Here is a 27,096-nt window from a genome sequence, read left to right as displayed (position 1 = left end):
GGGTGCCATATTCCCTGGTACCTACCCCCCACCGCCCCCACACCAAACACTCACCCTGACTGAAAAGTTGGCCATCAACCCGCCCGCTGACTGATATTATGCTGGAAGCAGACTTAATTGTTTCAGAATGGGACTTCCTCCCCCCTCGGCCCTTTGATTTTCCCCCAGGCATCTGGTTCCCTGCACCCAGACTTCCCGTCTCTTCTCCCCCCACGGACAAGGCCCCTGAACCTCCCAGTCTTTCAAGACCTCACCCATGTCAGTAATCCAGTACGATGCACACCCAACCCCCAACCCTGCCAGGCCTTTGATTTTTCACCCCCCAGCACCCTGACCCCAGGCCTTCAATACCCTTCTCAAGTCTCAACTTACTCCAAGCCTCTGATCCCCACCAAGGCCTCCAAATCCTCCCTGAACCCTAGTCTCTGATCTTACCTGAGGCCTCTGATTTCCCCCCCCAAGTTTTTGATTCCCAGTCTAGGCTTGCCTGCAAGGCTTCAGATCCTTCCTTCCACTGGGGCCTCCCATCAACCCCTAACCTGCCCAGTTATTTGTCGAGGGCAAAAGCTTTGCCACAACACTGGGAGGGCTTCGTGCCCTTTTTGGATAATGCAATAGGGCTAAGAAGCATAGAATTTATTGCCCAGAAGACCATTCAGACCATTCTTGTATCAGTTCTAGCTCTTTAATTGAAGCTGTTTTATCCCAGTTCCTTGCCCTTTATCTGCATCCTCTTATATTTGTTCTTTTAGAATTCCTGTGTAATCATATTTAAATGATGTTGCCACCTCCTCCTCAATAACTACTGTTAGCAATGTATTAGACAATTCAATAACTCTTTATGAAAAATGTTTTCCTAAATTTCCTCTGTTGTTCTCATATTAATGTGAGCATATACACCTTCATTACAGTCAACAAGTGTTAACATTCATTCTAAGGGATCTTTAACCTAGTAGACCTGCATGAGGTTTATTTAACGCTTGTTGAAATATATGAGTAGTGACGTTTAGTGCCAAAGTTTTTTAAGGGCATTTGAGATCCAGCAATGGAATAAAATACACTTTTCATTAATTATCATTAAGAATTTTAAGAAAAAGCATTTGCTCACTCAGTAGGCGGGATTTCATTATGCAGATAAACTGGGAGCAGGGTTAGGGTGGTGGGGTGGGGTTGGGGCTGCAGAATCATATGGGAAAGCTAGAAGCAAGTTCAGTGTTTCTGTCAGTGGATTTTTAACTTGATGACAACTCACTTTTTTTTATTATTCATTCATGAGGTGTGGGCTTCGCTGGCCAGGCCAGCATTTATTGTCCATCCCTTGTTGCCCTTGAGAAGGTGGTGGTGAGCTGCCTTCTTGAACCGCTGCAGTCCATGTGGTGTGGGTACACCCACAGCGCTGTTAGGAAGGGAGTTCCAGGATTTTGACCTAGTGACAGTGAAGGAATGGTGATATATTTCCAAGTCAGGATGATGACTGACTTGGAGAGGAACCTCCAGGAGGTGTATTCCCATGCATCTGCTGCCCTTGTCCTTCGAGGTGGTAGTGGTTGTGAGTTTGAAAGGTGCTGTCTAAGGAACATTGGTGAATTTCTGCAGTACATCTTGTAGATGGTATACATTGCTGCTACTGTGCATTGTTGGTGGAGGGAGTAAATGTTTGTGGATGTGGTGCCAATCAAGCAGACTGCTTTGTCCTGGATGGTGTCCAGCTTCTTCAGTGTTGTTAGAGCTGTACTCATCCAGGGAACTGGGGAGTGTTTCATCACATTCCTGACTTGTGCCTTGTAGATGGTGGATAGGCTTTGTGGAGTCAGGAGGTGAGTTATTTGTCACAGGATTCCCAGCCTCTGAGCTGCTCTTGCAGCCACAGTATTTATATGGCTAGTCCAGTTCAGTTTCTGGTCAATGGTAACCCCCAGGATGTGGATAGTGGGGGATTCAGTGATGATAATGCCATTGAACATCAAGGAGCGATGATTGGATTCTCTCTTGTTGGAGATGGTCATTGCCTGACACTTGTGTGGCATGAATGTTACTCGCCACTTGTCAGCCCAAGCCTGGATGTTATTCAGGTCTTGCTGCATATGGACATGGACTGCTTCAGTACCTGAGGAGTTGTGAATGGTGCTGAACAAGCTTCAGCGACCATCCCCACTTCTGACCTTATAATGGAAGGAAGGTCATTGATGAAGCAGCTAAAGAACCTCCAGAGGAGGCCGAGATGGATCAGCCACTCGGCACTTCTGGCTGAAGATTGTAGCAAATGCTTCAGCCTTATCTTTTGCACTGCTGTGCTGGGCTCCTCCATCATTTAAGATGGGGCTATTTGTGGAGCCCCCTCCTCCAGTGCATTGTTTAATTGTCCACCACCATTCATGACAGGATGTGGCAGGACTGCAGAGCTTAGATCTGATCCTTTGGTTGTGGGATCGCTTGGCTCTGTCTATCACTAGCTGCTTATGCTGTTTGGCATGCAAGTAGTCCTGTTTTTTTTTATATAGCTTCACCAGGTTGACACCACATTTTTAGGTATGCCTGGTGCTGCTCCTGGCATGACCTCCTGCACCCTTCATTGAACCAGGGTTGATCCCCAGGCTTGATGGTAAAGGTAGATTGGGGGATATGCAGGGCCATGAGTTTACAGATTGTGTCCGAGTATAATTCTGCTGCTGCTGATGGCCCACAGCACCTCATGGATGCCCAATCTTGGGTTGCTAGGTCTGTTCGAAATCTACCCTATTTAGCACGGTGGTAGTGCCACACAATACGATGGAGGCTATCCTCAATGTGAAGGCAGGGTTTCGTCTCCACAACAACTGTGCGGTGGTCACTCCTACCGATACTGTCATGGACAGATGCATCTGCAACAGGCAGGTTGGTGAGGATGAGGTCAAGTATGTTTTTCTCTCTTGTTGGTTCCCTCACCACCTGCCGCAGACCGAGTCTAGTAGCTATGTCCTTTAAGACTTGGCCAGCTCGGTCAGTAGTTTTGCTACTGAGCCACTCTAGGTGATGTACATTGAAGTCCCCCAACCAGAGAACGTTCTGCGCCCTTGCCACCCTCAGTGCTTCAAGCGATGTTCAACATGGAGGAGCACTGATTCATCAGCTGAGGGAGGGTGGTACATGGTAATCAGCAGGAGGTTTCCTTGTCCATGTTTGGCCTGATGCCATGAGACTTCAAGGGGTCCAGAGTCGACGGTGAGGGCTCCCAGGGCAACTCCCTTCCGACTGTATACCACTGTGCCGCCACTTCTGCTGGGTTTGTCCTTCTGGTGGAACAGGACATACCCAGGGACGGTGATGGTGGAGTCTAGGACATTATCTGTAAGGTATGATTCCGTGAGGATGATTATGTCAGGCTGTTGCTTGACTGGTCTGTGAGACAGCTCTCCCAATTTTGGCACTAGCCCCCAGGAGTTGGTTGGCAGGTGGGGATCATAAAATCGTGTGGGATGACAAGTTGTTGCCATCTCTGTTGCCTATCCGCCTTTGCTGATATTTTACCTGTGGTAGGATAGTAGTCACGTGGCCTGCCTCCCCTTTGGCCAATTGAGGCCCATATATGGACAATTAACGGTGGTGGGGAGACATGTCTTCAAGGCCTGGCGGACTGGGTGCAGTCTCAACGAAGAGGGTTAGGTGGGGAGGGGGGTCCACTTCTCTTTGGGCCCATGTGCCCAAAGGGCCCGCCCAGTGGAAAGGCCTGCCCAAGTTTGCTCGCCTGCCCCCTGGCCTCCTCATCGCTGTCACCCCCAAGTAAACTACAATTGTTGGGCCTGCCTGACTGGCCCTGGTGACCCACTTAACGTCCCGTTCGGCCTCCTCCAAGGCTCAATGTTGGGGACTGACTTCAGTCCCAGCAGTGACCATCACTGCCAGTGGTACTGCTGGGATTGAAGAGCTGCCAGCTATCTGATTGGCTGGCAGGTCTTGGAGGCAGGGCATCCTCCTACATGGGTCTGGAAGCCACAACTTCAGGCAAATTACTTGTTGGAAACTGTAGAATCCGGTCATGGCTGTCTGAGCCGGCAGAGGTGGGCTTGCCCCAACTTGCAAACGAGTTTAAATGGGTAATGTGCACAGCGCTTCGGTGACACCTCCCTGGGTGTGCTTCTGGGGGCTGTAAGGTCTCAGAAGGAGATTAAAGATGGGGGAAGAAGCCTGCTGGTGGCACAGAAAAGTTGTGGTTGGAGGTGGCATTAGGGGTCAGCATCAGGAATATGGTACCAATTTCCTGGATCCAATGAAAGAAGCAAGTTGTGCAAGGTAGAAAAGGTGAAAGCAATGGCAAAGTACCTTATATCCTGATGGGAGTCTCAACTCGAGGCGCTCCCTCTGCCTTCTCAAGTTTACCCCAGCATCTCATTCCTCAGACTAATTATCTTTCTGTCCTCTCTGTCTGTGCACTTCCTCACATCCCATCTATCCATCCACCACTAATGCGCACCCTCTTCTTTATGCAATTCCAAGCCTGTCCCTCAACAAATGCTCTCCATGCATCAGGTTCTATTACTTTCACTCATAGGTTTTTTCTATCCCTCCCTGAAGACGAAGAGTGGTGAACACCAGGAAAAGGCAGAGGAATGGAGGTGGTCTCCAGTCATTTGCAGCTAACACCTACAGAAGAGGGGGCACTGGAGATCAGCAAGATCTTGGCGCAGCCTGCCAGCTAATTTCCAGCAGTTGGGGAAGTGATGGTGTAGTGGTATTGTCTTTGGGCTAGTAATCCTGAGACCTAGGGTAATGCTCTGGGGACCTGGATTCAAATCCCACCATGTCAGAATTCAATTAAAAAATCTGGAATTAAAAGTCTAATGATGACCATGAAACCATTGTCGATTGTCATCTGGTTCGCTAATTCACTTTCTTTAGGGAAGGAAATCTGATGTACTTAGCTGGTCTGGCCTACATGTGATTCTAGACCCATAGCAATATGGTTGACTCTTAAATGCCCTCTGAACAAAGACAATTATGGATGGGCAATAAATGCTTGTCTAGCCAGTGATGCCCACATCCCCTGAATGAATAAAATAAAACAATGGCACAAGACAGTCAATCATGTTAACTTGATGTCAACTGCAACTATTCCCAGAAGACCTTCGCCTGTTCACCAGGAGGTGGTCAGGGTTGCCCATGATGATGTTGACTCCTCAGAGGAGCTTACTCCCTTCAGGGTGCACAGGACTTAGGAAAACCATGCACCAACTCAGATACTCATACGTTGGTGGGACAAGCTAGAGTGATAGTTGGGTTTTCACATAGTGACTTGCACATCACAAACAAGCAAGAGCAGATAGTTAAGTCAGTGGCAGCAGTGGAGAGTTCACGTTGGATGGCCACCTTAATGAGGATGAATGATACTCTATACCTTGGCCTTTCATTGCCCCCATTTATCTATAGAAAAGTGCTCTCTCCATTTCATTGCTAGCAGGGAACTGTGGCTGATGAGATGGGTGTTGATGAAAGTGGACATACAAGTGGGCACTCAGCTCTAAGCACCCCTCACCCACTGCACCCCCACCAGCAAACCAATCCCTCCCACCGCACCCCAACCCCACCCCCCTGGCCCCCCTCCCCCTCCCCCCCCCCCTCACCCCCCCACACCCCCCTCAGTCAGTACCCCACATTTCTGTTTCGGATCCCCATGACTGAGTCTGCCCGTGCACATGTAAAACTGGTGCAGTTTTTGGCAGAGCCCTCATGGGCTCCAAATCCAGAGCATGTCAGCCTCTAGTGACTCAATGGTCAGAGCAGGTTTCTGAGCAGGTTGCCTCTGCCTCTGCTGAAGCCTCAGGGCTTGCACCTTGTAGAGGGGCCAGGAAAAGGAAGAGTAACGTTTTGGAATTGCACATGGTTCAGTTCCTGTTGTCCCTTTGAACCATAGAATTATTTTTCTTTTGCACCACTTTCCTGTCGTGTCCTTTCTTGGTTGCTGTCTAGAAAGTGGCTTTTTCCATAATACGATGCTAAATGGAAAAACATGCAATAGGCAGGTATCTGGATGTCTCAAGAATCAAAGGTAGAAAAAGGCTCATTCCAATTTTTCATCATAAAATTCATATGCCCAGTGTAAATAAGGAGGAAGGGGTGAGTGTTTTCCAGCAGTGAGGTGACCAGGAGGGGCCAGGAATTGTAATGCTTATTAGATGCAAGTGAAGATAGCCAGTATGATGTGCATGAATGAACCTTGCATGCAAGGAACTTTTCTCCTGGGTCACAAGCTGCAGGGACCTGGAATATTGTCAAACTGAGCTCGAGGCTGTCTCTTCACAATGCCAATGACTATGTGGGTTTCCCATTAGGCCTTTGGATACCTTTCTGATGACTATTTGCAAACAAGTTGAAGCTTTTCTTCACTGAATCTTATATCTTGTTACAGTTTGGACATCCTTTGCATACCTTATTTTGTCCAGTCCAAAGGGGCACTTTCACAGGCAAGTCCATTCTTTCTATGTACCAAAACATGACCTCATACATAAAAATAACTTTGAGGTAGTGGTTTCCTGAAGAATTTTAAACAGGTTTACCATCAATAAGTGTGTGTGAAACAGTTAGGGTGAATATCCCACGTGGTTCTTTCGCTCATCCACTGTAACTCAGCAAAGGAGTTGTAGAGACCCCCCAAAAAACAGAATACACAGGAGAATCCCCACAGAAATTTATTCACAGTAATTCTAAACCTCACTGACTAATGAATAGAGTTCTGACAGATTATATTCTCCAAGGCTAAAACTACAAGACTGATTTATTAAGGGGTGAAATTAGAAATTAGAAACAATAAAAATCAGATTATAGCAGACAAATGAATCACCGTGATCCAGCTAACTTACATTTTCCAATGAAAGTCCGTAAGCCTTTAGAAGTTCTCAGCATTATTTTAAACAACTTACATTTTTTAAAGACGAAAACGAATTCAGCCATCCTCCGTTTGCCTCCACCCATGCAGCACTTCAGCTAAAGAGAAGCAGGGAATCTAAGCTCCTGCCTTGTTAAATGCTTCTGTACTTTGTGAGGTGTGGAAGATCAAAAACATGTCAAAGTATTGTTCAAAAGACTATCCTAGAAACTTGTCTCAGGCCACACACTCTTGTCCAGGTCAAAGCCAAGCTAAGAGAGCTTTCCTTACAGGATTGCTTCCTGGCACAATTGCAAAGACCCTAAGCAGATTAAACAGTTGATTGCACAGATTCCCTTTTACGTTAATCGGACAGTCCATTTAGATGGAGGTGCATTAGCTACCTTTGAACTGGCCTCTATACATGAGCTAAAAATGTGTATTTCATGTAGAAATGGGCAATTTGATGATGGCATGCAATTAATGACTTTACTTACAGCTGCCCAGCTACCAAAATCCAATGGCAACAGTGTGAGAAGCCATGAATGGTGATCTCAATGCTGTCCATGGCTTGGATTACTGCTGTCATAATTGCATTTCCCAATAGTGCTGTTTCCTGCTCAATGGCAGACTACAGTGCAGATAACCATTCAGCAGGCGCAATGATCATGGACATGTTCATCTGTAAAACTGTACAAGATAAAGTATGTGAATAATTTGGACATACCTATTTTGTTTGCAAATCTCTTTTACACTTTTGAGGACAGATTAACAGTTTTTCTTGCTGTTGATTGCACTCTTTACTGATTAAGGACTGTTAAAGGATTCTCCTGTAAGGGTTTGTACAACTTGTCTTTTTACGCTGTATAGTGTTGGTCATTAAACATTAGAGCAGCAAGAATTAAGATAGGCTTAGTAACTCACATTCATCATTTTTTCTGCCTTTATTCTATTTCAGACTTAACTTCATCACTGTATGTGGCCCAAGTGATCTAGCCTGTGATATACTGTGATGCACTTTGTATAAGAGGTATGAGGCTATTGCCCTTTTCAGGCTCAAAATGTTGATCATTAGGATGTCCAGTTCCCAAGCAGCACAAAGGGCTTTCTTTAATTGTTGTTTTGCTGCTTTGAAAACATTTCTATGTGCAGGAAGAGGATATGTGAACTATCATTTACACTTGTTAAATAGAAATTTAGCTGACTGAAAAGTGCAAAGGAACAATATGACAATATGTTAAAATTGGCCATTTTATTTTGTATTTTTGCTAATGAACTTGTATTTCAAAAATTATTGGCAACAAAATCAAGCATGCCTTTCATTTTGGTCTTGAGTCATTAAATTAGTTGAAATAAAAAGAAAATATAGTCTGATAGTATATGTTGTAAGGAATGGTTTGGTTGTTTAAAAATAAAATATAACAACTTTGAGGCAATGCATATTATTTTGTTATCATGGTGTTCTCAAGAAAGAAATAAACCTCAAAGAAGGAACATACTGTACTTTCCTCGTATATTGCAAACAAAAAGCTGTACTAATAGCTAGGTGTTTTATTATTTATCTGTCAGTACTATCTCTGCATAGTGTACCTAATGTAGTCCAGAAGTGGTTGTCAGCTTCTGTGCAGAATGATGGTTTATGTCTAGAGATTTGGCAGATAGCTGTGAATCTGTAAGCAAGTTTTATTTTATTGCATGAAATGGCCTGTTTGCTGATGCACTTGATTGCTTTTGATATGCCTGTAGTTTGTGGACCTCGACATTAATTCTATGATGTGTGAATTGCTAAATGTTTAGAAGTTCATCTCTAGCGTACCCAGCATTTTGAGTACAGTATTGAATCTTTCTTTAAATTCATACTGTTAAAATAGGTGTTTTAGTGCCATAGGCATCTTTGAACTTTATTGCTTGACTTCTCACCATACCTCAGTAGTAAATAAAAGGAGGCACAGGCACTGACAGTTCCCTCCTGGTTCAATCAATTTAACATCTATGTTAGGATTGTAATTACGAAGCAGGAAGAGAGATTTGCAGAGTGACATGCATCTCCACTGTTTGTGGTACTTTATTACCTCCTAGAAACCAAAACATTGGAATGAGTAGACATGGTTCCCACAGTATAAGAATTGCGGTACAAGTGAAGTGGGAGGCAATAAAATATAAATGTCTATTATGTGATGCCTGCTGTATTACTTGAGATAACTCACGTTTAAAACTAAAAATAAATGGAGCATAAGATTCATATAAAGTAGTATTGGACTGTGACTTTATTTCCAGTTTTTCTCCCTATTTCTCCTCGCTTTTAAGGTTGTTCGGAACCATTCATGTTAATGGTTTGAGTAGCACTGACAACCCTGAGAAACCGCGTGTGAAGTCACCATTCATTAAGTATGAACGTTAGCTGATGAGTGGTGACAGGCTATTCCACCAATGGTTCCGTTCACATCTGACATCCCTCAAATAGACATTTAAGCACGAATCTTTGGATACCAATTGGGATCAAAATTGATTGAAGCATGACTATTTTCCTTTTTGCTTTAATTATGGATATGTTTATTCTGCTCACAGTTACAAACCTAGAGCCGGGAAAGTATTGTTGAAGGTGGAGCGGTTACCTTGTTTCGGGGTTACTTAGTAGTGACATCTCAGCTAACTGGTGCACTAAGCAAGCCATTCAGTTGCAATGTCCCTGCTTTGTGTCACAAAAAGCAATTGCCGCTGGCAAGTCGGAACAAAAAAAAAGGGAAATCATGCCACATGCTTTCTTTGGCTTTCAATAAAATTGACATTCTTTGAAAAATTAATAATACTAACGGCACTTAATGCACTATTTATGAATTGTGATGATTGTTTTCATGATGCACGCCTCTGATTAAATCATGTCACGAAAGCTTCAGTTCATTTCACAATGGCAGCTGCAGCTGAGATACATACTCATTAATCCTTACACTGTGATTAAATTGAGGCAGAAGCTACATTAAGTGGATGGGAACCAGGCAGGGGCAATATTTATATTTTTAGAGGAGTATTTCAAATGAACACAAACATTGGACATATAAAAACTGTAATTACTGAATATCAGCCACAACAAAATAGGAAAGCAAGATACTGCTGCTTTAGATCTGTGTACATTCAGAAGGTAATTTCTTCTGAAACTATCGGTGTACGCACACACATCCAAGCACCAGCATGCACAGATATGGATACGCATTCTCCAGTAAGATCCTGACCAGGAACATTATGGGGAATTTTAAGCCCATATAATGGACTAGAGAGGAGCAGGGAATAAGTTAAAATAGCAGAAGTTGGAAATGCAACCCCAACCCCCCCCTCTGGCATCTCCACTTCCAGATTTAACAGAGAGGAGTTTGGGAGCATGTGACTAACTCACCCTGGAGAGGCAGGTTATGAATTATAATATTTAGCTGACACAGCATAAAACCTCAATTTGAATTTAATGGCTCCAGCAGGGGTTCCTGGGGTTTGAGAAAGTTGCCTTTAAAACAAAGACACGAGTTAGTTAAAGCCAGGAGTCCTGAGATTAATAAAGGTTCAGTGCTCACAAGCACTTTCTTAGTTTCCTCTGGGGAATGGTGAAAATATTTGCTGTGAGATGCTTATTTCTACACTTTGGAGATCTTCAAATACACGTCAGGATGGGTGGCACCAAGGCAGCTTTAGATTGGATTTCAGATGAGGAAGATAATTAGCAGCAGCAAGGGCCTGCTTTGGAAAAAGCTGCTTGTGGACAGCAAGAGGATTGAGGTAATAGTTGGCACTACCCACGTAACAGGATGGACAGGCCTACTCAGCTCCCTTAGCCTCTCAGAAGAGCAGCATTTCTTGAGACTGAGATCATCACATCAGGTGGTCGGAGGCACCTACAATCTCCTAGAAGGGCTATGACTTCCAAGCCTGGTGACCATGTATTACCAGAGGCTCAGGAAGTCACCACCATCCTCAACTTTTTTGTTTCTCCTCCCTCCCAGTTGGCTGCTGTTATGAAAGTCAAATTTGCCTTAACATCGAGAGTGGAGGCCGGGATCTTCAACTCCCGACGGACCTCAGAGCTTTTGCTTATGCGCAGAACGGGAGTGGGGTGCACATGTGCAGATTGACATTTTTATGCTCTTTGGGCCCTAGTGTGCCTGTGCCAGAAGAAAAATGATGCAAAAGCCTGGGTCAGGTGACCGGGAGCAGAGCGCCATAGAGGCAAGTGTCCCAAGCAATGACAGGGAGACATCCCAAAAGGCAGAGTCTCAGACAGGGCACAGAGAGAGGAAACAGTCCCAGTTCAGATACAAAGAGAGGAGCAGAGAAACAAGCTTTAGACAGGAAAAGGACCGCAGGGAGCAGACTTTAACTGAAGAAGTCAGCTGAAGGTTGGTGACTCTGTGCTAGGGACCACTGAGGCAAATTGGCAGCAGTAGAGTCCTGCCCAGTTTGGCCAAAGATCAGAAGTTGTGCTTTTGAGTTGATGCTTGAGTGCATACTAAAGAATCCAGGGGAACAGAATCTCAAGAGACGAGATTGAAGCGCTGTGAGGTAGGCTGTTGTTTATACTGTCTAAGTCTTGTAAGTGAAGAGGGCTCAGGAGAAGCCCTGAAGATCCAAGAAAGCAGCCAACGTTTGTTGACTCCGTGCTGCGGGCCATTGAGGCAAAGATACCCCTTTGCAGCAGGACTGTTCTGCTTGGTGTGGCTGAAATTGTGCTTGTGAGTTGGGGTTTGAGCGTATACTCGGGAACGCAGAGGAATGGGAGTTCAGGGAATGAGATTGAACCACTGAGAGGTGTGCCATCCAAGTTGGAACGACTTTTGGAGAGGATTCCAGGTTGTACCCTCAAAGTTGAACACTGGAATTCCTCATGAGAGATGGAGATAGAGTAAAAGTGAGATTGACTGCCTCACAGTGTTTACTGATGTCTGGGTGGGTTGTTGAGAAATCCCTGGACTCTGTCTTGGTTGCATCTGCCATTTATTGTGCAGTGTGATGTGTTCAACTACAGTTTTCTTGTTAATTTACATGTACCTCATATTAACCCTGAATGTTAGAGTATAAGATAGATATTATAAACTGTTTTATCTTTCAGACATTGTATAGTAAAGTTTATTTTTGTTTGCTCAAAACCTGTGGAATCTTGTGACTTTATTCATTGGGAAAGTGTCTTGAATCTCAAACTTTGGCTACTTTAAACAAAATGTTATTGGCCCCTAACTGGATCTTACCAAAGATTTAGAAGTCTGGCAGAGGATAATAACACTGCACATAAATGCATAAGGCATAATTTACTTATTGCTTACTAGATTGGCAGTGAAGTAAACTCCCCCTATGAATGGGTGGGCAATTTCATTTACATCCCAGGATAGCTTCCCACGGGCACAGAGTGCCTTCAATTGCATACACATAGAAATCCAAAGAACTACACATGAACCAGGATAATTTGTCAGCTGCAAGAGTTTTCATTCCATCGATGCTCAGCTGGTGTGCAACCACAAGAAAATGCAAATCTTCAGTAGATTCCCTGGGAGCTATCATGATGCTTTCATACTGCACCATATAATATCCCTGGAATGTTCGTAAGTAGCAGTACCCCTATGAGGTGGTTGCTGGGTGACAAATAGTACAATTTTTAAACCTGGATGATGACACCAATGAAGCTGAAGTGCTCTATAATGACAGCCAGATGCTCTATAACAATAACCAAATTTGTCATTGAGCAAGTCATCGGCAAGCAGAAGGTATGCTTCAGGTACCTGGGCAGGTCTGGAGTCCTTACTTGCTGACCAGTGAGGATCCCTCAGGTAATTGTTGTGTGCTGTGTTCTGCACAGCTTGGTGCAGCAACAAGGACTAGAAGTGGAGGATGGACAAGCTGCTCAGCATTCATCATCTGATGATGACTTCATTGGAGAGGAGGAGGAAGAAGCTGAAGATGGGACATCAAACCAGCAGCAGCCATTCGCATTGCTCCTTGGGATGTCAGAAATTCCCTGACTGTGCAAAGGTTCAGTTAGTCACTCACACTGGTCCAATCTCCACCCTATCCTTCACCCCAACCGACACTGTTATATTGTATTGCCCCAATATCACTTGGCAGCTGAATGTGTACATATATGCCCAGGGTCCCACATTCACTGCTGCACTGCAGTCAGGTACTGACCAACAATGTATCAGCTAGCCTTTAGCACATGGTGAGATCTGTATGGATTTAAATAAAGCATTTTGTGTCTAAAAGTGTGATTATTTCAAGCTTCTGAGATCCATAAGACATAACAGACACTAAGTTGTCCTCTAGCCAACCATTCACCTATTGTACATCCATCAGTTGGTCCCTGTCAATTTATTTCTTCACATACATTAATAAGCAACTGAAATGGTGAGTTAACACCAGGCACGCAAGAATGAGCAATGTGGGAAAGGAGGGCAAATGAATAGATTTATGTAATTTGATGTGATACTTGGGAGTGCCATGGGAGTGGAACTTCCACTTCCATGTTCCTTCTTGCCCTTATACCTCTCCAGGACCAGCTGCTCATCAGTCCTACCTATCTGTGGGAGAGCAGCTTGGAGTATTTTACTGATTCATCATAAAGCATGGCTATTATATCTGTTATCCTGTCGTAGGTAGCAGACATTTTGACATCCCAAGTTTCCACAGCCATAGTTATCGTTTCCATGGACTCATTTGATTGCCACACTTGAAATTCCATGCAGGAGGCTAATCTATCATGGGAGAAGATGTTCTTGCAATGACCTGCAACATTAATTCCACTAATGGTTAAACTGAACTCCTCTACCCATTCTGTTACTGTGGATAATAGACATGCCAGGAGTACCAGTACCTCACAGATTTGCTGCAGTCTCTCCATTATTATGCTTTTCATTGATGGTCCCTGAGGTTAAGCTTCTGTGTCCAGTTGAACAAAGCATAGAGAGGAGTGTTTCCTCCACAGCAAACTCTCAACTGATGCCCCTGCCAGCACTCTTTGCCCATGTTTACTTGTGAACTGAGTCACCAGGTGAGATCCCATTTCACTCTCTAACAGGATCCACTGAAATATGTGTACCTACGCAGGTGCTTAGTAAGCAAATGTCCTGTGATGGGACACCCTCAGAAGGGACCAGCTCCCTTGCAGAATCGTCACCTGGAAAGACCTCAAACTGTTATTGTGTGTACGAATGCCCTGGACGAGAGATGAGGCAGATGTGAATTAGTTTGAGCAATGTCAAAAATGTTGCTGCTGGGTATAATTAAGATGATCAGATTACATTTATTACTGAAGCCAAGTTAACATGACAGGATCGTGCATGAGAAGTGAGTCACAGTCTCACCATCTCCAATCTCCATGTCACTTATCTGCATGGTCTCTTTCTTTGATTATGTCAGCAGCACGATCTGTGGCAACTAAGCTCCTATCCTCTCCTGTGTTCTGTGCAATAGAGAAGTATCAGAGCTGTGAGTGCCTGTAAGTCATGTGTTCGTGTGGTGAATACAGTGCATTCGATAAGGGTAATCACATCATGCAGCTCTCCATTTTACATAAGGGTTAGGATAAAAGATGGAGGTGTGTGTGCTATTGGATATGAATGAATCTGCAACTATACTCATCTTTGTCAACTTGGTTAGAGTAAATATCTTTCTGCACAGGATCCTGGTGTGGGGCACAATACTCCTGCTGCTGACTTTCTCAGCCACCACTAACCACAGCTTCTTTCTTTTGGCAGGAGGTTTCTTCTTGCTGTTGCTGGGGAACACTACCTCCTTCTTGCATTTAACAGTACTGCAAACAAGGTGTTGTTAAACCATGGCCCAACCTTTGAAGGCCCTGAATCTATCCTGTAAGTTTGCCGCCTCTATCCAATACCTTTCTACTCTTCCAAGTTCCATCTTTGAATTGGTCCTGTGTATAACTGAGTTGAGATGTGAGTGCACATCACGCCCATTGATATGCATTTGAGACACAAAGCCCAGAAGTAAAATGATAATTCAGTATCCATGTTGCAGTCAGACATTTTGATGATCAAAAAATTCTTCCAGGTTATAGTTGCCCTCCTCACTTTGTTGTGAACAGGTCTCTGGATTATCATCAGGCCACTGGCTGAGTCACACCCAACTAATTATCTGGTTTAGAACAGTCAATCTTATCCAATGGAGGTTTGGTTTACTACTACAATAATTAGACTACTTTTTTATTTGTAATTTGTGGTAGGCAACAAGGCAACAATGTAAGGCGACATTTATTAGTGCCCTAGTCGATTAAGTGATAGCTTCTCCTTGAATCACTACAGTTCTTGTGATGGTGCACCTAAGATAATATTACGTTCCGAATTCCATGTCTTTGACCTAATTATTCTGAAGGAATGAAGGAACTGTGGCATATGTTCAAGTCAGATTGGTATATGATTGGGGGAGGTGGAGAGGCGGGGTTGGGAAAGAAATGTAGGCAGAAGCTTGGATGGTGCTTCTGTGACATGGCTCCTCTTGCCCTTCTCAGTCCTAGAGGTTAAGGGGCTGGGTGGTGCTGTTCAAGTAAGCTTACTAAATTGCTGTATTGTAATCTGTAGATAGTACATACTGCAGTTACAATGCATTAGCAATGGATGAGATTCGATATTGAGTTCAGTGACAAAGGTGTCAATCAAGTGGATTGTTTTGCTTCTTGATTGTTACTGTAGCTGCACTCACCCAATAAAGTGGCGACCAGTCCATTACAGTCCTGACTTGTGCCTTGTAAATTGCAGAGAGGCTTTGAAAGGCATTGAGGGGCAAGTGGCTGAGTCATTTGTCACAGAGTGCATTGCCTTGCCCTGCTCTTGAAGCCATGGTGTTAATAATAGTCCAGAAAATCTACAGTTGATCTCAGACCCCTTGTATTGGCAAAACCACCCAGAGATCCTATTCTTAAATTCTAACTATCAACCCTTGACGGAAGTTCACGTGTGTGGGTACTTGATGAGGCTGGATTCAGGTCTGACAGTGATGTTCAATGGTAACTAAGCAATCACTGTTACATGCCCCATGCAAAGAACAGCTATCTTGGAAATGTGGCAGAGGGATTGCAATTTGCACATAAACAGCCACATTGCAATAGTGTGTTGATACCTTTGGGAGGGTAGGGTTAGTTAGAAGGACTGCCAGAGAAAATTGGCAAGAGAAAAGAAGTAGTTCAGATCAATCTTAAAGTACAGTTGGTGTTTGTTTTTTTTTATATGGAAAATTTGTTTGAAGTTAACATGAAAGTGTTATCAACAATAGTTCATGTTGCAGCAGCAGATCCCCTGCTTCCCACAGTACAGATAGGTGGCCCAATGTTAACACTGAAGAAGCATTCTGGAGATTGCTGTTCCTGGAATTCAAATTATACAGAAACACTCCAAATAATGACATCTGCTAAAGATACCAATTTTTTTTTCAAATAAAATTAGAGGGCTGAAGAAGGAAAAAAGTACAGAATTAATGCAAAATGTATGAAAACAGAATTTCAAAAAAAAAAAGCACACATCAGATGATTCTAAAACAGGCCTGAGTTTTGGCCTTCTGGATTGTTGAATTGAGGAACTGGCCTATTGCCTGTACCTGATGTGAAGAAGGCCCTGCAATTTCAGCTGATTCAGGCTGGCGAGCTACGGACACAAAATGGGTGTCCCGAGGCAGCTCCCAAACTTTGGTCCCAAGGAATGTCGGCCGTCTAGGACGTCTGCAGGTAGGTCCTGCATGTTGGAAGGCGGGAAGGGGTGAGGAGCGAGGTTCAGGAGCAAGCCCCAGCTGACAGCAGCCTGTGGTATTTATGTGAGGCCTGGAGAAGCCCTTGAAAGTAATTCAAAGGATCCAGGAAGGACCCAGATTCAACCACATTAGGTTAGCAGAACTCAGTTGGAATTCGGGTGCACAGCTAGAAATTATTATATTTAAGCCAAGAAAGATTGTTGTGTGATTGGATTACATGGTAATTATTTTAGCAAATTTTGGTTGCTATGTCTTCTGGGTCCCACAAGTTTGAAATAATCACACTTCTGTCCGCAAAACGCTGGAGTTTTCATTGCATGTTTCTTAGACCATTAATGTATCAGTCCACCAGTGTCATCAAAAGGTGTGACTCCTCCAGTATGGGTGTGCGGATGACCCAGCTTAAGTCACTGATGCACCTTGGAACCTGAGGAGGACCCAAGGCTCAGCATTTATGTGGAAAGATTAAACATCTGATTGCCGGTTTTACACTCCTTGGACTGCTGCATGATTCTTTATGATAGTGGGATGAAATGGTCAGGTCCACACTGATTTGGCTGTTTGCTCCATATCTGTGCTGGTTTTTGCACAGATTTACTTAAAGCTTTTCATTGCCTGTGTAAATCCTGCTGAGCAGCATAACTCTAAATAAATCAGTTGTGTTTCAGAGCAGTCCAGCACCACAGCAACTGGCAACAACTTATTTCAAACCCGATACAGCTCAGCACCCCCGATAATGCTCATCCACTCCCCCACCCCCGACAATGTATATGCGCTCCCCCACCCCAGACAATGTATATCCACTCCCCCACCCCAGACAATGTATATGAGCTCCCCCACCTCAGACAATGCCCACCCTGCCTCCCCCACCCCAACAATGCTCACCCAGCTCCCCAACCACTGTCAATGTTCACTCCCTTTCTCCATGCCTGACAATACTTACCCCCCACTGCACCCCAACAATGCTCACCCACTTCCCCCCATCCCCGACAATGCTCACTCCCTCCCTCCCACCCCCGACAACGCTCACCCCCTCCCTCACCCCAACAATACTCACCCACTACTGCACCCCGACAATGCTCACCCACTTCCCCCCACCCCCTCCCTCTCTCCCACCCTGACAACGCTCACCCACTCCCTCACCCCAACAATACTCACCCCCTCCTGCACCCTGACAATGCTGACCACCCCCCAGACCCCGAAAATGCTCATCTCACTCTCGCTCCCCGACAATGTTCACCCCCCCACCCCTACACCAATAATGCTGACCCCCAACCCCCTGACAATGCTCACCCCCCGAAAATGCTTAACCCGTCCCTCACCCCGCAACACTGCTCAACCCTTCAACCCGACAATGATGACCTCCCCTCAATCCCTGAATTTGCTCATCCCTCTCCTGCACTCTGTCTCCTAACTCAACTGGTTCCTGTCCGGCCCCTGTTGGGGGATGCAGGGGATGAGCACTATCGGGGGGTGAGCATTGTTGTGGGTGCAGGAGTGGGCTGAGCATTGCTTTTAAATAAAATATAATTCCCCTATATCAATATAACTGTTCCAATCATTAACTTTCTTATATTAACTAAACCAAAGAAGATTAACAATCGACCTTTACAACCAAAATGAACACCTCTGGAGCTGGTTATATCTTGTTTTCTTTTCTCAAAACTTTATTCATGGTATTGCTTAGGTGGTGGGATGTTGTGCCTCTGTTTTGTAGATTTGGCATTCATTGCTCCGAGTGGTGAGTTGGAACACTGCACAGGCGGTGTTGTGTGTCTTGTTCCTGGTGTTGTAAGAGTCCTTCTTGATGTCACTAATGTTGTGTCATTTGCTGATGATGTTGTTGATGTTTCACTACTTGTTGATGATGTTGTTGATCTTGTCTCACTATTTGTGATGTGCTGGTGTTGTTGATCTTTTCTGCTTTTCCACCTTAGGTGTAGGTCGAATATTGATTCTGTTCCTTCTCGTTAGCTTATCGGTTTTGGTCTTGATGTATGACCTTGGAATCTCAGCTTCATCAACAACTTTTGCTCACCCAAGGCTTTCATGATTGGATCCTGTATATGTACAGGTTGTCCTTTCAACTACTTAAGCAGTGATTTGACATGCCTATTGAAGTGTTGACCTCCTTCGGCCTGTGCATTAGTGAGTTGTTGTCTTGCTTCCTCCTGGTCACTTGGAGGGAGTTTCTTGCTTGTCAGGGCTGTCTTATACTTTCTTTATTCAACAGCTCTGTGGGCGATTTCACGTCAGCTTTGAGAGGTGTAGATTGGAGTAACAATAAGGCAAGTGAATAGAGCTCGTACTCCTGAGATGATTGTAGCTCTCAAATCTTTCACCTTTAAGATTAAAGGGATCTTTTCTGTAGTAGCCTGCAACTACAAGAGATATCATTTTTTTTGTGCTGATAAATTGGGTCCCACAGTTTGCCATGGTCAGGGTGGTATTTGGTAGCTATCATCTCCTATTTCCACTGTGATTTCCCATGCTTCTGGCATACACCGTATGTGGACACCATTCTTTCAATGCTTTTTTGGGTGCCTATTAAGTATTCAGCTGATCTGGCTCTGAGCTTACACTTCTCCATTCCCTTATGGCCTTCATGTGTCTTCTGGAGAAGTTTTTCCTGCGTCATTTTGGGTATGATTATTCTGGATATGGCTAGCAGAACACCATCCTCTAGTGAGATGTCATCTCTGATAGATCAGTACTGCTGTATTGCTGGCTGTGCTTGCTCTATCATATCAAGACATCTCTGGATCACTTGCTGAGAGAGCACCTGTCAGTCTTTGTCTTTGCGGGTCTCATTTTTAATTTGACTTGGTTTCAGTGATGTTAGGTTCATTAGATGATGAAAATTTATACTTAGATTTTTTATCTCAAGTTTTTCCTGTGGTTACAACTGAGATAGGATATCTTCTAGCATTATTTCTCTACTTGTCTTGTATTTCAGAGTGAAACTGCAACTCTGAATCCTCAACTTTAAATCCATTTAAAATATTTGAATTTTACTCACAGACATCTACCTCTACCACGTTATATCTTCTGGTTCCCTTAAGTTCAAAATAATCACACTTTTAGACTCAAAATGCTGAAGTTCTAGTGAGTTTTTTAATATATATATGTGTTCAAGGGATGTGGGCATCGCTGGCTAGGCCAGCATTTTTTGCACATCCCTAATTGCCCTTGAGAAGATGGTGGTGAGTTGCCTCCTTGAAATGCTGCCCACAGTGCAGTTAGGGAGGGAGTTCTAGGATTTTGACCCAGTGACAGAAAAGTAACAGCGATATATTTCCAAGTCAGGATGGTGAGTGACTTGGGTGGGGGGGGGACCTTCCAGGTGGTGGTGTTCCCATCTGTCTGCTGATCTTGTCCTTCTAGGTGGTAGTGGTCGTGGGTTTGAAAGTTGCTGTCTAAGGAGCCTTGGAGAATTCCTGCAGTGCATCTTGTAGATGGTACCAGACTGCTGCTACTGTTCATTGGTGGGGTGCCAATCAAGCAGGCTGCTTTGTCCTGGATGGTGTCAAGCTTCTTGAGTGTTGTTGGAGCTGCACTCATCCAGGCAAGTGAAGTGTATTCCATCACACTCCTGAATTGTGTCCTGTAGATGGGGTACAGGCATTGGCGAGTCAGGAGGTGAGTTACTCACAGGATTCTTAGCCTCTGACCTACTCTTGTAGCTACAGTATTTATATGGCTAATCCAGTTCAGTTTCTAGTCAATGGTAATCCCAGGATGTTGATAGTGGGGAATTCAGCGATGGTAACACCACTGAATGTCAAAGGGCAATGGTTGGATTCTCTCTTGTTGGAGATGGTTATTGCCTGGCACTTGTGCGGCATGAATGTTACTTGCCACTTATCAGCCCAAGCCTGGATATTGTCCAGGTGATGCTGCATTTGGACATGGGCTGTTTCAGTATCTGAGGAGTCACGAATGGCGCTTAACATTGTTCAATCATCAGCAAACATCCTCACTTTTGACCTTATGATGGAAGGAAGGTCATTGATGAAGCAGCTGAAGATGGTTGGGCCTAGGACACTACCCTGAGGAACTCCTGCAGTGATGCCCTGCAACTGAGATGAATGACCTCCAACAACCACAACCATCATCCTTTTTGCTAGGTATGACTCCAACCAGTGGAGAGTTTTCTCCCTGATTCCCATTGACTCCAGTTTTTCTAGGGTGCCTTGATGCCACACTTGGTCGAATGTGGCCTTGATGTCAAGGGCGGTCACTCTCACCTCACCTCAGGAGTTCAGCTCTTTTGTCCATGTTTGAATCAAGGCTGCAATGAGGTCTGAAGCTGACCCTGGTGGAACCCAAACTGGGCGTCAGTGAGCAGGTTATTGCTAAGCTTATGCTGCTTTATAGCACTGTTGATCACCCCTTCCATCACTTTACTGATGATGGAGAGTACACTGATGGGATGTTAACTGGCTGGATTGGATTTGTCATGTTTTTTGTGTACAGGACATATCTGGGCAATTTTCCACAAAGCTGGGTAGATGCCAGTGTTGTAGCTGTACTGGAACAGTTTGGCTCGAGGTACGGCAAGTTCTGGAGCACAAATCTTCAGTACTATTGCCAGACTATTGTCAGGGACCATAGCCTTTGCAGTATCCAGTGCCTTCAGCCGTTTCTTGATATCACGTGGAATGAATCGAATTAACTGAAGACTGGCAACTGTAATGCTGGGGACCTCATCTATTCAGCACTTCAGGCTGAAGATTGTTACAATGCCTTATTTTTTGCACTGATGTGCTGGGTTCCCCCATCATTGAGGATGGGGATATTTGTGGAGCCTCCTCCTCTAGTGAATTGTTTAATTGTCCACCACCATTCACAACTGGATGCGGCAGGACTGCGGAGCTTAGATCTGACCCGTTGGTTGTGGGATAGCTTAGCCCTGTCTATCACTTGCTACTTACGCTGTTGGCATGCAATTAGTTCTATATTGCATCACCAGGTTGACATCTCATTTTTAGGTATGCCTGGTGCTGCTCTTGGCTTGCCCTCCTACACTCTTCATTGGACCAAGATTGATCCCTTGGTTTGGTGGTAATGATAGAGTAGGGGATATACCAGGCCATGAGTTACAGATTGTGGTTGGATACAATTCTGCTGCTGCTGATAGCCCACAGCGCCTCATGGATGCCCAGTCTTGAGTTGCTAGATCTGTTCGAAATCTATCCCACTTAACATGGTGGTAGGTAGTGCCACACAACATGATGGAGGGTATCCTGAGTCTGAAGGCGGTACTTCCTCTCCACAAAGATGGTGTGGTAGTCACTGCTACATGGACAGATGGCATCTGCAACAAGCAGGATGCTGAGGCTGAGCTCAATTATGTTTTTCCCTCTTGTTTGTTCCCTCACCACCTGCCGCAGACCCAGTCCAGCAGCAATGTTATTTAGGACTCGGCCAGCCTCGGTCTGGCTCGGCTACCAAGCCACTCTTGGTCATGGATCTTGAAGTCACCGACCCGGGGGAGCTGTGGCCTTATCACCCTTAGTGCCTCCTCCAAGTGGTGTTCAACATGGAGGAGTACTGATTTATCAGCTGAGGCAGGGTGGTACATGATAATTAGCGGGAAGTTTCCTTGCCCATGTTTGACCTGATGCCATGAGACTTCATAGGATCCGGTGTCAACGTTGAAGACTCCCAGGCTAACTGCATCCCCACTGTATACCGTTGTGTCTCCACTGCTGGGTCTGTCCTGCCAGTGGGAGGATGTTCTGACTAGTCTATCAATTTTGGCACTAGCCCCCAGGTGCTCATAAGGAGGACTTTGCAGGGTCGACAGGGCTGAGCTTGCCATTGTTGTTTCTGGTGACTAGGTCGGTGCTGAGGGAGGGCGGTACGTGGTAACTAGTTTTCATTCCTTAGGTTATTCATAGGTTTCATTCCTTATGGACTTTCTAGCAATTATCTTATAACTGGGCAGCTTGCTAGGTCATTCCAGGGGCAGTTAAGAGTCCACCACGTTGCTGTGGATCTGGAGTCACGTGTACACCATGCCAGGTTTAGTGAATCAGATGGGTTTTTACAACAATAGTTTCATGGTCATCATTAGACCATCTGCTGTGGTGGGATTCGAACCCCAGCCCCAGATCTTGGGTTTCTGGATTACTCGTCCAGTGACAATACCACCACGCCGCTGCCTCCCTCTATTGTGTATTTCTTATAGTTTTGCACATGGCCGAGATTAATACATTGTTGCTTGGCACCTGACTGCACTGCAGCAATAAATATGGCACCCTGAATATACATTCTCACAACAGTTAGTTCCTATTTCTTTACAGGTAATATAACAATATAACACTCATTGAACTAAATGAGGCTAATCATTCACAGCTTATTGATCTGGTAAAATCTTACCAAGTGCCTTCTCAGTCTGTGTTTGAAAAGATTGCAGAGGCAGATGTGCAGGAATGTGCAAAACACGCTTGCATCTGCTTCAAATCAAAAGGGGTCCATATTCTTATATCCTATAGGCATGTTATTGTATAATTAGATATTGGGCAGCAGGGGTACAGATAAACAAACTGGGGGGGGGGAATTTATCACTGTAGCGTGGCGCAGGCAACTCAGGTTCAACAAGTAAGTGGTCACTGAGCTGTGCCACCTCCTGAAACTTGATCTGGAGGCTGACACCAGGGCAGGGATGGCCCTGCTATTGCCTGCCAAAGTCATAATCACCCTCAACCTTTGTGCCTCCAGCTCCTTCCTGGTTGGAACTTCAGACATTGCAAACATTTCCCAGGATGCTATCCATTGCAGCATCCGGGACGTGACAGAGGCCAAGTAACGCCAGACGAAGGAACTTTATGATTTTCTCCCTCAGGGGGAACAGACAGGATGAATGAGCGCATGCATTTGCCAGTACAGCAAGATTCTTGAACCTTCCGGGCACCATTACTATACCCACGCTGCTCTGAGGGGCCCCGTGTTAACAGGGAGAAGTACAGGAACTTCAAGTGCTTCCGCTCGTCAAATGCAGCTGTATGTGACCACATCAGATGTTCGACTCTGGCATCATCCACCAGGGCATTTATCCTGTGCCGGTCTGTCCTATCCACTGTCTTCAGCCCTTCTAGAAGAAACAAAAGTTGGCTGTTCATGGCTGATGCCTTCCTTCCACCATTCCGCCATGGGTCGTCAATGAAAGCCACTTGCAATATTGTGGATTATGCAACTGGCCACCTGAAGCAGTGGTTCGGCTGCTGGATCACTTGGGGAAGTACTGGAGTATAATCCAGCAAGGGTCTCCAAGCCTATGGTGGTCTGTGTGTCATCTACAATCTTGCCATTATGAGGGCACAGAAAATACCTGTAGGGATCCAGAAGTCTCCTTGGGAGGAGGAGAAGCAAGTGAGGAAGACAAGGAGGTGAAACAGGAGGATGCAGAGAGGAGTCATCATGGACCTCTTAAAACTATCAGAGAGCACATGATGAGGTTATGCTTCCACTGGAACAATGCCCATGGGCACACCATGCTCCACTGTCATATCTGTCTCAGATGACCCATCACTGTGTCTCCATGGCCATTATCCCCAAATAAACACCATCAACAAAAATCTTTATGGAATGTCTTTATCCAATAACTAATCCAATTATATAAGCAAAAATGAGCTATTCGCCCTTTCACAATCCCTTACTGCATACCCTTGTCTGTCCGTCAGCATTTCCAGAGTGCTACCCAGTAGCTACAGCATGGCTGTTTAAAGGCTGCTGACTTTCAGTGGGCAAGACTGCAGATGACATTTTAAGGCACTCTCGATCAGCCTCTGGGCCTTGAGGGCTGGCTTTAAACTGCACCAACTCACCACGGGGGGGTTAGCAGTCTGGGCAGTTTTACTGACAGGCTACAAAGCTGGTGGATTGGCTGTGGTGAGAGCACAAATGCTATCACCCTGGGAGAGGGCAGCAGATTTGTCCTCCATGGTGTCACTGTCACCCCTAGGGAGCGGCGCTTCCAAAATCCTGGTAATCTGTTGGAGGACGGCGAGAGCTTGTATGTCCCTTTGAACACTGAGATCTGCAGCAATGATGGTGACAGTCTGAGCCTGCAGGGGCAGCAAGCATAGACATCCTGAGCACCTCCTGACTTTCCACTTCAGCACTGAGACTTTGGAAGGCTTCTGCCCATTATGGTTGGGTCTGCTGGCGTGGTTCTGGAGTTGGCCACCACTTCCATTATATAAGGGATGGGCTCCAAGCTCCACCACGAAGGGGTCAGACTTCTCTACACTCCTCAACAGTGACAGACCGCTGACTGGCTGGCCTACAAGTGCACCAAACATCTCGATGTGCTTCATCACCAACGCTCTCCTGTTCGCTGCCCCATTGAAGTTCACATTCAAGTCTGTTGTAGCAGAGCTGGTCGGTGACCTTGCCATCCAGGGAGCTGGAACACCATGTACCCTTTCCTCTGGCCTGACTGCAGCCCACTCATGATCGATGAGTCACCACATGCAGATCCTGGCTCAATATGATGCTCTAAGGTGCATGGAATGCCAACGTCTGAGCTGGTGCTGGAGAATGCCAAATCAAGTGAAGGTGCCTCCTCACCACTGTCTTGGGGAGGTTCTTCCTCTTCATCCTGGCTGCAGTGAGGCTGTCCAAGCTATCCAGTTTGACAGAATCTAAAAGCAGAACAAGAAGGTTAGGGTGAGGAAGTTGGAAAATGAGAGGTCTATGGTTACACCATCTGCAATTTTCAACTGATGCCGCATCTCAGGATGAGAGTGGAGAAGGGATATAAGACAGTCACTTACTGTCATCTTGGTTGGCCTTGGAGGTGCTGAATGCCGCAGACCTCTGTTGCTGTTGGTCCCATGACTTGAGGCACCACCTCCTCAAGCAGGTTCAGGGGTTCAATTGTGCAGGAACCTGCATGTTCCTTGAGTCTCCCTGGTGTCACTGAACACTTTCTCCTACAGGAGGGAGGGCAGATTGTCAATGTTTGGGTGATGTGCCTGCCATACCTGAATAGCTGGAGATGTGTAGAGGAAGCAAGAGGTGTAATGCTTGGAAGGTGTGTATGAGTGAGGTGGAATGTCTGAATGTTAAACATGAGTCCTGAGTGCTAGTGAGTGCTGCTAGGTGAGTGATGGGAATGGCGATGTGGTGCACTGAGCAGCTTGACAGGTTAATGGTGTTTAAGGTCCATGATGTCATTTGAGGATGCTTTCACTGACCCTGACCACCTACATGAGGTACTCCTTGAGACCCTGCTGCCATATAGTCATGACCAGACTCCGGGCATTCACCCCTCTAGCCATATGCTCCCATTCCCTTCGGAGGGGGCTGCGTGACGGTCTCTTGCCCTCCCCAACTCCACACAGGAAACATGGCCTTCCTCCTGGACTCCAGCTGTATAACTGATGCCTCCAAATTTGTGTTAGGAAGTCTGGGCGGCCCCTTCCTTCCATGTTGTGTTATGTCCGATGTCCAGCGTTCTCACCAGATAAATTAATACCAGCCTTTTGTTTAGTGGTGCAGATACCCTTTAAGAGCTAGAGGCTAGCTGCACCTCGTGCTCATGTCGCACGCTGTTAGGCACCACACTGGCCTCCCCCTGACTGTGCAAGCTGCCAGCCAGTAGCACAGCAGACACTCGGTCCCATACTATAATCATGCAGGTGGAGAAGCAGCACAAAGGGATTGAGTGTGGGCAGGTCACAAGCCGCAATCCCTGTGCCCAAAGATTTGAGATGAACTTTTAGCCCAAGATGCTTACGGGAGTGACCAACGCTGTTACATTTTATGAAAATGCAAAGCCAATCCCTAAACTTGTAACTTTCAGGAAGATTAAAACACCCACGATTGTAACTGAAGCATTAGCACTAATCTTTTGATGATCTGCCACAGCAGTATATCTATTAGAAGCTTACTATTGCCTTGGTCAAGCCCAGAATCTTGGCTCCTGGGAAACATCACACTATTTGCCAGGTCCTCGGTCTCTCTTTGCCAACCACGAACATACTCATCGTGAGATTGAATGCAGCTTGTGGTTTAGCTGTGTAAGAAGGGGCTTGTCTAATGAGAAAGAAGGTAGGACATGACTGGGATTCAAATTAGATTTCTCTGGCTGGAAGCCAAGAACTCAATTGTTAGTTGGAAAGGGAAGAAAATTAAATCTATTAAATGCTTTTTCAGTTTATAAATTTGCTAAGAAATCATTTATGAAATTTTGATGGAAAATACAGGTGCATAAAAGCTAAGCAGGACATGGAGTGGGAGAGATTTTTTCCATGCATTATTTAAAATGATTTTCTTATGCATTGCACACAGAGAAAATCTTTCCCTCAGTGACCACAGTGTTAATGCTGACTGTGTTACAAGACTGCTTCACATGATTCCACAATCCCTTCAATGAGTATTTCATGTTGCTGGGAATTTGGTGTCTTCCGCTGACTCCCAAATACTTGCTTCACTGTTTGTCAGATTTTCTGCTTTGTGCAGTATGAAGGAAATAAACAGTTCAAAAATATGCTGCAGTTTCAAATTATGATATCTTG

The sequence above is a fragment of the Carcharodon carcharias genome, chromosome 4, assembly GCF_017639515.1.
Source record: "Carcharodon carcharias isolate sCarCar2 chromosome 4, sCarCar2.pri, whole genome shotgun sequence".
Taxonomy (NCBI): Eukaryota; Metazoa; Chordata; class Chondrichthyes; order Lamniformes; family Lamnidae; genus Carcharodon; species Carcharodon carcharias.
The sequence above is the reverse complement of the archived record's forward strand: the minus strand, read 5'-3'. Positions refer to the sequence as shown.